At 45.0% G+C, this 10,518-nt stretch overlaps 1 pseudogene across 1 annotated transcript; it reads left to right on the top strand.

Moving 5' to 3' along the window:
* Window positions 1-1,100: 1,100 nt before the first annotated feature.
* Window positions 1,101-3,136, top strand: LOC102252148 (annotated as a pseudogene). The gene has a single exon (XR_001359843.1). The product of XR_001359843.1 is annotated as a transcription initiation factor TFIID subunit 6 pseudogene (transcript).
* Window positions 3,137-10,518: the final 7,382 nt, after the last annotated feature.

Genomic DNA, 10,518 nt, shown 5'->3' with positions numbered 1-10,518 from the left:
GATTTTAAACTCCTATGTGATGACTTAAGTTTATCCTTCACCCCTGGTCTGGCCCCCAGACTTTGTTATCTAGGCCTTGGAAAGGCCTCCTCCCTGCCTTGAAAGGAATAGATTTTTAATTCCTTGAGATTCTGCTTCCAGGCAGTTGCCGACAGTCTGGTTCATATAAACTCATCACAGAAATTATTTACAGGTTTGAGTGTTTCTCAGGTTAATGCTACGGAACTCCAAAAACACACACCACACACACACACACACACACACACACACACACACACACACACACACACGCAAGTTTTTCAAGTGTACAACTCAACGAAACATCACCTGAATACAGGGCCCAAAGTATAAAGTCTCTTTCTGTCACGATTTTCCTCGCCCACGCAACCTCCCTGTTTCTTATTCTTTGGCTTTCTTTTTCTTTGGCTTTCTTTTGTGTTCCCTCCTTCCATTACCACCCACCACACCAAATCTATTATTTTCAACAGAGGGAGGGGGCATTTCCAAGGCCTACAAACAAAGCAACAAAGCCAGGAAGCCATACAGGCAATAAATGATAACCTGGACCACATATGCCACTGCCTATGTATATATATATATATATAATTTTAAATTTAATAAAGAGAACTTTAAAAATTTGGAAATCTCTTTCCCTAGTATTTACAGAATAAATTAGTAATGGTTCAAATACCAAGTCTGAACATAAGTCCAGTCACCCTAAGTGTTTAGTGACTTGAAATACATTGCCCTGCGGCACTGTCAGCCAGCTCCGCCTGGAAAGCAGCTGTGTTTGATGCATTGCTGCTTGGTGTAGGAGAGAGACCACGATTTTTTTCTTCAAAGTTTCTTCCCTGCAGTGAGTGAGTCCAGCAGCAAGGGTGAGGCGGCCTCTGGCCTGTGGCCTGGGTCTGTCCTTGTTCCTCTGGATAATACTGGTGGTATACCGGCGTCCGTCTCGGGTCCTCTGACTTGGAACACATCAGTGATAGAGTGCAGGAAGAGGATCCCTGTGGCTGCTGTGTTGGGAGTAGACACACATGTCTACAGAGCAAGGTGAAAGCCAGAAGCGCTCCTCAGGAGGCTATTGAAGTTCTCCAGGATCTCCCATCTCTCCAGCCCGGGGCATCGTCCTTCTGGGGAGGGAGGAAGAGCTCCAGAATGGCTGAGGAGAAGAAGCTGAAGCTCAGCAATACTGTGCTGCCTTGGGAACCAATGAAGGTGGTGGCCGAATCAATGGGCATCGCCCAGATTCAGGACGAAACCTGTCAGCTGCTGGCAGATGAAGTCAGTTACCGCATCAAGGAGATTGCACAGGATGCCTTAAAATTCATGCACATGGGGAAGCGGCGGAAGCTCACCACCAGTGACATTGACTATGCACTGAAGCTAAAGAATGTTGAGCCACTGTATGGCTTCCATGCTCAAGAGTTCATTCCTTTCCGGTCCGCCTCTGGTGGGGGCCGGGAACTCTACTTCTATGAGGAGAAGGAGGTTGACCTGAGTGACATCATCAATACCCCTCTGCCTCGGGTGCCCCTGGACGTCTGCCTCAAAGCTCATTGGTTGAGCATTGAAGGCTGCCAGCCAGCTATCCCAGAGAATCCACCTCCAGCTCCCAAAGAGCGGCAGAAGGCTGAGGCCACAGAACCCCCCAAGTCAGCAAAGCCAGGCCAGGAGGAAGGTGGACCCTTGCAAAGCAAAGGTCCAGGGGCTGCTCTGGCTGATGGCAAAGGGAACGCGAAGAAGAAGGCACGACCCCTCCTGCAGGGGGCCCCCTTCCGATTAAAGCCCCAAAGCAGCCATGAGTTGTCTGTGGAGCAGCAACTGTACTACAAGGTGATCACTGAAGCCTGTGTGGGGTCATGTGAAGCCAAGAGGGCAGAAGCCCTTCAGAGCATCGCAACAGACCCAGGGCTCTATCAGATGCTGCCACGATTCAGCATCTTCATCTCAGAGGGGGTCCGTGTGAACGTGGTGCAGAACAACCTGGCCCTGCTCATCTATTTGATGCGCATGGTGAAGGCACTGATGGACAACCCTACGCTGTATCTAGAAAAATACGTGCATGAATTGATTCCAGCTGTGATGACCTGCATCGTGAGCAGACAGTTGTGTCTGAGGCCAGATGTGGACAATCACTGGGCACTCCGGGACTTTGCTGCCCGCCTGGTGGCCCAGATCTGCAAGCACTTCAGCACAACCACTAACAACATCCAGTCCCGGATCACCAAGACCTTCACCAAGAGCTGTGTGGATGAGAAGACTCCATGGACTACACGTTACGGCTCCATTGCAGGCCTGGCCGAGCTGGGACATGATGTGATTAAAACTCTGATTCTGCCACGGCTACAGCAGGAGGGGGAGCAGATCCGAAGTGTCCTGGATGGCCCTGTGCTAAGCAACATTGACCGAATTGTAGCTGACCACGTGCAGAGCCTCCTCCTGAAGCACTGTGCCCCTGTTCTGGCAAAGCTGCGCCCACCACCTGACAATCAGGATGCCTATCGGGCAGAATTTGGGTCCCTTGGACCCCTCCTCTGCTCCCATGTGGTCAAGGCCCGGGCTCAAGCTGCTCTGCAGGCTCAACAGGTCAACAGGACCACTCTGACCATCACTCAGACCCGACCCACGCTGACTCTTTCTCAGGCCCCTCAACCTGGCCCTCAGACCCCTGGCTTGCTGAAAGTCCCTGGCTCCATTGCACTGCCCGTCCAGACACTGGTGTCTGCACGAGCTGCTGTTCCACCTCAGCCTTCCCCTCCTCCAACCAAGTTTATTGTAATGTCATCATCCTCTAGTGCCTCATCCATCCAACAGGTCCTGTCCCTCAATACCTCAGCCCCTGGCTCAAGCTCCACTACCACCTCTCCTGTCACTACCACGGTCCCCAGTGTGCAGCCCATTGTCAAGTTGGTCTCCACTGCCACAGCTGCACCCCCCAGCACTGCCCCCTCTGGCCCCGGCAGTGTCCAGAAGTACATAGTGGTCTCTTTTCCCCCAACAGGGGACGGCAAAGGAGGCCCCACCTCCCACCCTTCCCCAGTCCCTCCCCAATCCTAAGCCCCTTCCCCACTTGGGGGCAGTGCCCTCTGTGGGGGAAAACAGGAAGCTGGAGATAGCCCTCCTCCAGCTTGGGACTAAATTTAATAAAATTTAATAAAAAGGAGAAATTTAAATATTTTGAAATATCTTCCACTACTATTTATAAGATAATCTAATGATTTGCTGTTAAAATACCAAATCTGAAAATAAGTACAGTCACCGTAAATGTTTAATGACTTTGACTTGAAATACATGACCTTGCGGCACTATCAGTCAACATCCAGGAAGTAACCCTGTAGGTTACTTGGTGTAAAAGAAAAAGATTAAAAGATTTTTTTTTTTAAATTGAAGTTCTCCAAGTGTAACCCAGCAGGAAGAGGACGAGCCAGACAACAAATAGCCCAGAGACCACCTGGGGCATGGTAAAGTGAAGTATGGTAACAATTGTCTCAGGTAAAAACTATAGTTTCATACTGGTCTTAGAAGGCACATTTTCCTTTACCTGGGAAGGACAGCACAGTTATCCCAAGGTCAGTGGGCTTCAGTTAATGTGTCCCTGTTGACTCAGTGTTCCGGAGACCCAAAACTGTAATTTAGATAACATGCTGTTTCTGCTTCTGTAAACTGCTTTTTTTGCAGACCAGGTTCCTCATTCCAAACCTTGAGACAACCAGTTTAAAATTGAATTGCCATGGCCTAGAGCAAAGAATATCCTTACATGATATTATTCTACAATGTCATTAATAATTTTTGGGCAAGTACAACAGCATATTGTACATTTATCCCAAACAGACTTACAAACTAATTCTTTGAATGTTTGGCAGCAATTTAATAAGGACATGAAAGGATTTAATCCCTTCCACTGTGTGGAAGGCCCCCTAGGAAGGCACTTAAAAAAAAAAATCCCTTCCACTGTGTGGAAGGCCTCCCTGAGAAGGCACTTGAGCATTCTGTATTGACCTCTCTTGCTCTTTTTGCCAAGAGGGTCCCTCTTCTTACAATCCAATTGCCCACAGCTGTTGCCTGAGCTCTCTGTTTATGCTGAGGTTGAAGCCTCGTGGTGACTGGTGCCGTGGATCTGTCTCTCGCCCAATGGCATGAGCTGGGCCCTCCCTGGAGAAGAAACCTGGGTTCCCCAAGATATGTGCAACGCCGGGGCCCTGCCAGCAGGCGAGGGGATCCCAAGGCAATTGCTGGGCGTGGAGGCCACAGGGGCATAGGCTACCAAGGAGACAGAACTGTACCTCACATCACCCTGCTTGGCCCCGGAGGATGGCTGGTTAGTCAAAGACGGGTAAGATTCCTCTGGGAGGAACAACCTAAGACAGGCACAGTTGCAGAGGGGCCATCAGGAGAGAACTTGGGGGTCAACAGAGGTGGGGCACAGATCCTCACCCCCCAACTATGCTGAGGCTTGAACACTCCCCGCTTCTGAGGGAGGTCTCCTGCCCCCATGGCTGCTTTCTGCTTGCCAGTCCCAGCTCAGATCGGAACTCAAACAACAGAGACTTGGCTGACAGCAGCTACCCTATATCTAAATCCAGCCTAACACCAGGAATGCTCAAGGCCTTCTCAAGGATGCAAAAATAATCCTTTCCATTAATATTTACAGTGTAAACTAAGATTGTTTTTAAAGTATTAAATTTGACAGTAAAATAGCAGTCAGGTTTTCAGATTAAAATTGGCTCAAGAAGTATTAACCAAAATTTTCATTTCATGGTAAATTTGCTTAACATGCAATGATCCTAAAGCAGTCATATTTTTGTGCAAAAAAATTAAAAAAATTTAGAGTTACCTAGACTGCATTGTAACTTTTCCAAAAAATCCTCCTAATAATTAAATCAAAAAAAGGGGGGATAGTGGAAAAATACCATGTAAGGAAAAATATCCTGTAACTAAATTACATCTAGAAAAATTTTTTCATTTATGCTAACAGCAAGACACCCAGGAAAACACACATGGTGTCAAAATAAGCCAAAGGAAAATCATTTGGGCAAATATAAAAAAGACCCCAAGTAAAATTCCCTTTATTAACCTTCGGTCGAGAATATGTTTGTATATTTTCAGAAAACAACTCCAAGACCATGTGGATTCCTGCAACAGAGAGGAATTATCAGGAATGCTCCAGCCATGAAGACAAGAGGAAAAACAATCCAGAGATGAAGGACGCTGACGTCACTTTGCCATGCTAGCAGTCAGCAGCTGTGCATCGCTGCAGGTTGCCCAGGATCAAACCTGAGAGGGTCGGACCTGCATTGCCACCATATGTCCACCATCCAGAACTGAAATATCATTGCTGACATGTACACATAAAGAACTGTTGGACATTGAAACTTGGACTCAGAACTGTTGGACATTGAATTTGGGACTTAAACATTTTTTGTTCTTATATGTTTATTTCTGATCTACAAATACAAGATTTTTTAAGGAAAAAAGAAGGGGGAGATGTTGGAAACCGCTCATTGTCTTCACTAGCAGAGAAACATAGACAGAGAACCCAGAAGGCTGGTGACCTTTGAAGCCCTAACAGAGGTCAGAGCTGTGCACCACCTCTGTTAATCCAGATAATGGTAGCTGAAGCAACCTCCCCACCTTTACTTATGTAAATCCTTATTGATAAAATAGTCTGTGTGTCACTGGAACCTCCCTTCTTAAGGGCTATGGGTGTATCTTATACCAATAAAAGCTTGGTGAGGCCTGAGCACCAGTGGAAGTCCTCCCCCTAGAGGTGGACTCCCGCCTGGCCCCCATTTCCCAAATTAATTCTTTTCTAGTCTCTCTTCATTTTGTGTGCGGCCTTCTCCAGAACCCAAACCCTGAATAGGTACCCTGAATAACGCGGGACGTGAAAGGGGCTACCACATTACATGTTTTGAAAATTCTTGTGGCACACCAGTTGAAAACAGCTGCCCTAGAAAGAGACAGAGGAGAGAATATTTCAGAGTACCGATGTACTGGCCTTGAGACTAGGATTCTCTTCATAATAGATCATGATAGAAAACTTTAGAATTGAAGTTTTTTAAAAAAATGACATTTACTGATGGTTTATTTTCCCCATATATTGCCCCCTCATATATTCTTTAGTAACTTTGATGCTATAAATTTGTCAGATAATTTCTTTTTCTAGACTGTTGTACTGAGTTGATACATGAGATCATATCTGGCAAATTATTAACAGGGTCTATATTAACTTCTTACATGGGGTTTCTTCCCTTATAAGTGTTTTTCTAATACCTGAGAATCACACACTACACAGAGAGGAAGTTACCCTTATTTTACTCAACACCTATTATAGGGAGAATATGCCTTACCCAGCCTTAACATTCAGCAACCAGTTTAGAGGAGAATGGTATTTTTAAAGAAATAATAAATCACACATCTTCCTGATTTTCAAGTATAGGGAAACTATGTTTCCTTGAGTTGAAAGAGTAACCCCCACTGGGCAACAATTTGTAGCATAGTAGCAATAACCACAGGTGGGTCAGACAATTTATCAGCTTAAAGAGACTTCTCATTCCTCCAACTGAAATTCCTTTCAATATACATAGTCATCCATTACATACATCTCGGATCTTTACTTAAGAGTCTCCAATTTGGTTATCAGTACGTTACATCCTTCTCTGGGCCTCAGGTACAAAATCAATGCCTCCAAAGCTCTCAGATTCTTAATTTGCTTATTGTTTTTCCTTGGAACAAGCAGAAAGATTAAAATATCCTATGAGAAATCAGTGGACCATTACATCAGCTGACCATTACATCAGCCCAATGATAAGTGGTAATAAAATCTCCCATTGAAATTTTCTTGAAGCTTTTTTCAATGTGCTTCTACCTTTATTACCTTATTAGACATTTCCAAAGACTATGTAAAAGAAGTCAGACAGATTAGTGTTGTTCCCATCTCACAGAATGGAAAAGTGAGGTCTGGAAATGTTCAGTGATCACCTAGCTCATCAGTGCCATGGCTGGGGGTTATATCCATATCCCCAGATGTTTTGCTTCCAAATCTCACCTCACCCATCCTATCTAAATCAATAGTTCTTTAAAGAAAAATTAGAAAACAATATGCTTTCAATTCTTCAATGCTGTCGAAAGAATAAAGTCTGAACTATACCTGGTTTCTTTAACATGTTTTGGATAAAACAGACAAAACAACAAACCCACATTGGCTTTTGCCAGTTTCATTTTTTTTTTTTAACTGGCAACTGCATTTCAAGGAAAAACTAGTGAACTGCAGGGAGTAGATAGTGGGGACTTCTTAAGGTATCAGGACATCCAGGCCACCGTGAAAGCAGATAATCGACGGCATCTGTTTGGAATGGGAGTGACAGCAAAGAAGTCACAGCTGAGCCCCAAGAAACCCTCAAAATGTGAGCACTTTATTTATGAATCAGCTGCCCACCCTCTGGTTTGAGAATTAAAAAGCCTCGAGCCATACTGTGGTCCTTTCGAGACATGTAATACAAATGCAGTCACAGTATAGCAGTAGCGGCGGGAGAAATAAACACAGCAATCATTTACTGAGAGACCAAGTTCTAGGCACCAGGCTGGGAGTTTTGTGTTTATTATTTTACTTCGTCCTCATAACCCACGATAGGCGGTTATTTCTTTTCTAAGTTCCTACCTGCAGTTGAAAAAACGATGAAGTACACTAGGAAGAGAGCCAACTGACTATTTACGAAATACTCTGTTAGGGCTGTTTTCCGATGATTTGCCATATTTTCACATCGTAATACCAACGCTGCTTGCCCAACTTTCTTTAAAAATGAAATATTTAGACATATATTTTTGCAGCCTCTTTAAACTATAAGCTTTTGATGACCATTTTGCAAGAGTCCAATCAAGAGGGAACAAAAGCTTTATTAACCTGTTTTCTCACTCTCCTTCTTTGCACTGTGTATTTGTTTATTATCTGCGAGAACATGCTCCTCATACGGTTTGAAATGAAAGGATGATCCATCTCCTCATTACCAATCCTCTGCTTGGTGATGAGAAACAAAACAAAACATAGGAACAAAGGAAAAATGCCTTCCTGTCATTTCTCAGCCTTCCTTGCTGCTGCTCAGCTGGGACGTTAAAGAGCCGGGTTTAATGAAAGAAGGTGAGAAGGTGAAAAAAGCGTCCTAATGAGCATGTGTTTAGTTATGGAAAGATCACTGAGAAGCGGCTGTGATTTTCTTTGTGCCTAACATAACACAGGGTCCCCTTAGGTCAAAGAAGCCCATCGTCTTCCTCCCTCACCCATTCTGTCCCTACCCTAGCAACTAGCTTCTCCACCTAGAACAAATCTCGGGAAGTTTAATTTCTGACGGTGGAGGGAAAAACAATGTCATTTCCCGTCACTAGCTTATAGCTCTTGAGACATATGCAGACGGTTCTTTAGGCTGCTTGCATCACTGGTAGAGCATCTCATGAGCAAGCATTTCTGACCTAATGCTCAGGATGACAGAGCTCCAGCCTGGTTGGTAGGCTTGCTGACACTTACCCTTTAGGCTGGAAATGAAGAAGCAAATTCCCATCTAGCAATACAGAGCCACTGGAAAACAAAATGCTTTAATGCTTCAATGGAGAGTTGATAATAGCTGTCAGCATGCTAAAGCAATGCTCTGAATTAGAATGAAATCGTGCAGTTATAGTATCATTCTGAAAATGTCTTTAATCAGTGAGCGTCCCAGCCCTGTGGTGTGAGCATCACACCTAAAATACCAAAAACAAACAAACAGACCATGAGAGCCAAACTCAGAAAGAACTCCCCAAACTCTAAGAGTAATGTTTTGGTTCACCAGCTATAACAAGTAGAAAAAGGAAGCTTAAAGTACAGCTCCTTTGGGATCAGCAGCTCTCTCAGGGAGGCAGGACCTGCTTCCCCCAGGTCTACGTCCAGTGTAACTGTTCACGCGAAGGCGGGGAACAGAGATCTTGCTTTGAAGTTGAAATATGCAGCCTTCGTTGTGCTCTTCACTGTACATTTCACTGAGTGAATAACCTAAATTACACAGAACGGCAGCAAACTGGCTCATCATAGACAGACCTGCTCTAATTCTAAAAGGATAAAGAACCAAAAACAAACAAACAAACAAAAACCAGACAGCCTCACATGTAGCAGTGCAGGAACTAAAGTCCAGTAAGGGGCTGCCACACTCTTCCCTCAGAAGGTCATGAGTTCAAATTCAACCTAGGTTTGTGGTCTAAGGACCATGTAATGCCTTGTGTTAAATGTACATGTGCCTTCAGCATAATGTTCCCAATAGGGATGTTGACAGCTTGCATTTGTCATTCTTGCTGACTCTCTTAGGGAGTACAGTGGCAGGCCAACCACATGTGGAGACTAAATCACTCCCTGCCATATGAAGGGGATCCTCACAAAATGTAAACTCTGGGGCACTAAAGGACAGCCCACTTTCACGCCGTCTATTCTCTGCCCCTCTTCCACCTCTGATAAAATAGTGTAGCAGCTCTTTGACTGGGAGTCTAACACGCTGATGAACCCAGGACAGACTTTAAATTTTAAAGACCTACAAGCATGTCCACAAGAAGAGCATTTTCCACACAACATCATAACTCTCTCTGTTTCCACAAAGCATTCACTTGGGGTAATAAAATACCAGGTCACAAGCCAAATTTTGACTCCATTACTGAGCATTATCCTTGAGCTCTAAATGGAAAGGCAGAACAATTCATGAGCTGTCGGGCTCCAGCCTTACCCCAACCCGGAGCAACAACAGAATAACAGGCTAAACAAATAGCTGCTATAGTCACTACTTGATTAGATTCTGAATGACTGGCTCTGTCCATGGGTCACTTCGGCCAGTCGCTCAACAAATAGATTTCAAACAATTTGGATCCTAGGCTTCTGCTTGTAATTTCATAGGATTCAGTGAAGAAATCCACCACCCATCAAAAGAGATTTGAGGTGACTCAGAGACACTTAAGGTAATCAGATTGCTCCTCTTCATGAAAAAGTACAAGTTGGTACGGCTGAGTTGAGACGGGAGATTTCCACGGATTCCTTCCAAGGTTGTAAATGGTTCCCACCTCTAGATTTGATGTTGACCACCAAGGGGTAAGTTGATGAGTGGGAGAATGCACTATAAGGGGCACCCCCAAAATGTGTCAGTGCTGTGCTTCTAAAGGGTGCTAAACACCTTGGCCACCCCAAGAGCACAGGTCACCCGGCTACAGGGGAGAGTGGCAGCCCCCATGGGAAACCCTGTTGCCTGAAAGCCTTCCTTCCCGGAGCCCAGCTTCCCAGCGTTATCTGCTGCCTGAAAGACGTCCCCATCACAGCCAGAAGAGCTGCCCAGATCCTATCTTTCAGTTACCGGCAACCATCTGAAACTGCCCTGCTAGGAAGTCGCAAGACTTTGAAGTTATTTCTTGTCAAGTCACCAGACTGGAAAATACTGGAAAGTCACGAGGAGGGCAAAACTTTGTGAATATTTCTCCTGCCAAGGCTGAGGTGAAGGTAAAATCTAACAA

This window comes from Myotis brandtii, unplaced genomic scaffold (assembly GCF_000412655.1).
Source record: "Myotis brandtii unplaced genomic scaffold, ASM41265v1 scaffold1171, whole genome shotgun sequence".
Lineage (NCBI taxonomy): Eukaryota > Metazoa > Chordata > Mammalia > Chiroptera > Vespertilionidae > Myotis > Myotis brandtii.
Note: the sequence above shows the minus strand (reverse complement) of the source record. Positions and strands in the feature narration are given on the sequence as shown.